The sequence below is a fragment of the Chrysochloris asiatica genome, unplaced genomic scaffold, assembly GCF_000296735.1.
Source record: "Chrysochloris asiatica unplaced genomic scaffold, ChrAsi1.0 scaffold00234, whole genome shotgun sequence".
Taxonomy (NCBI): domain Eukaryota; kingdom Metazoa; phylum Chordata; class Mammalia; order Afrosoricida; family Chrysochloridae; genus Chrysochloris; species Chrysochloris asiatica.
The window spans coordinates 260,173-261,483 of NW_006408752.1; the positions used below are offsets into that span (position 1 = coordinate 260,173).

General features: G+C 34.8%; 1 protein-coding gene across 1 annotated transcript in view; it reads left to right on the forward strand.

Annotated features, from left to right (window-relative positions):
• The window catches only part of LOC102820845 (AP-3 complex subunit beta-1-like), a 370,338-nt gene that overhangs the window by 137,577 nt on the left and 231,450 nt on the right, over positions 1 to 1,311 (forward strand). The window lies entirely within an intron of this gene.

A 1,311-nucleotide genomic window follows, 5' to 3' on the forward strand; every position in this document is an offset into this window, starting at 1 on the left:
TTAGTATCAATTGTGAAGTTGACGCTGGACCAGGCAGTTTTTTGTTCTGTTGGGCATAGAGTTACTATGAGTTGGTGCTAACTTGATGGCACCTAACAACAACAACAATTTTAAATTTGATAATTTTTTGTGACCTGTGAATGATGTCATAAATTTTAGAAGCAAAAAATTTCCCCACCTCTGTTCTACAGTCTTCCTTATTCACTATCAATTTTCACATGCATATGAGGCTATTGAAATATCATGGCTTGGGTCAGGCGCACCTTAGTCCTCAAACTGACATCTTTGCTCTCAAACATGTTAAAGAGATCTTGTGCAGCAGATTTTCCTAATGCAATACATTATTTTATGTCTTGTCTGCTGCTTCCATGAGTGTTTGATAGTGAATACTAGTAAATGAAGTCTTAGACGTCTTCAGTCTCCGTTTATCATGATGCTATTTACTGGTCCAGTTGTGAGGATTTTTGTTTTCTTTACACTGAGGTGCAACCCATACTGAATGCTGTGATCTTTAATCTTCATCAATAAGAATTTTAAGTCCCAGCAAGGTTGTATAATTTGCACATTGCAGGTTGTTAATGAGTCTTCCTCCAATCCTGATGCTGTGTGCTTCTTCATAAATTATGTAAAGCTTCTCAGATCATTTGTCCAGCATATAGATTGAATACATATGGTAAAAGAACACAACCCTGTTGCACAAGTTTTCTGATTTTAAACCATTCACTGTCCCCTTGTTCTGCTACGATGAGTGCCTCTTTATGTATAGATTCCTCATGACCACAAATCTTGAAGTGTTCTTTTTGACTATGAGTGTGACTGCATTCTTTTTCACTTTGTCCTTCCTGTCATAGTAGATCATGTAATGTCTGATTTTTAATTGCCAGCATGAGCCCATTTCAGCTCCCAAATACCTAATGCATTCCATATTATTTTTGATGACTTCTAGTTTTACCTAGATTCATACTTACATTCCACTTTCTTATTGCTAATGGGTGTCTGCAGCTGTTTCTTCTTGTTTTGAGTTGAATCACACCAGCAAATGAAAGTCCTGAAAGCCTTAACTAGATACCTAAAGGGCCATAAAGGTCAAGATTGGAGCTTTTTAGTCATTGCCTTTTTTTAAAATTAAGTTTTAATTTATTTTCATCACTTTTTTTCATGATTCAGATATATTAAAATGCAAAGAAAATTAACTTTCCATGATATGTCAAGGACTGGCACTAAAAAAAATTTTCAAACTGCAAATGAGTTATACAAATGAAAATATCAAATGGAGATCCAGTTATTAAAACAAAAGCACTCAACATATTA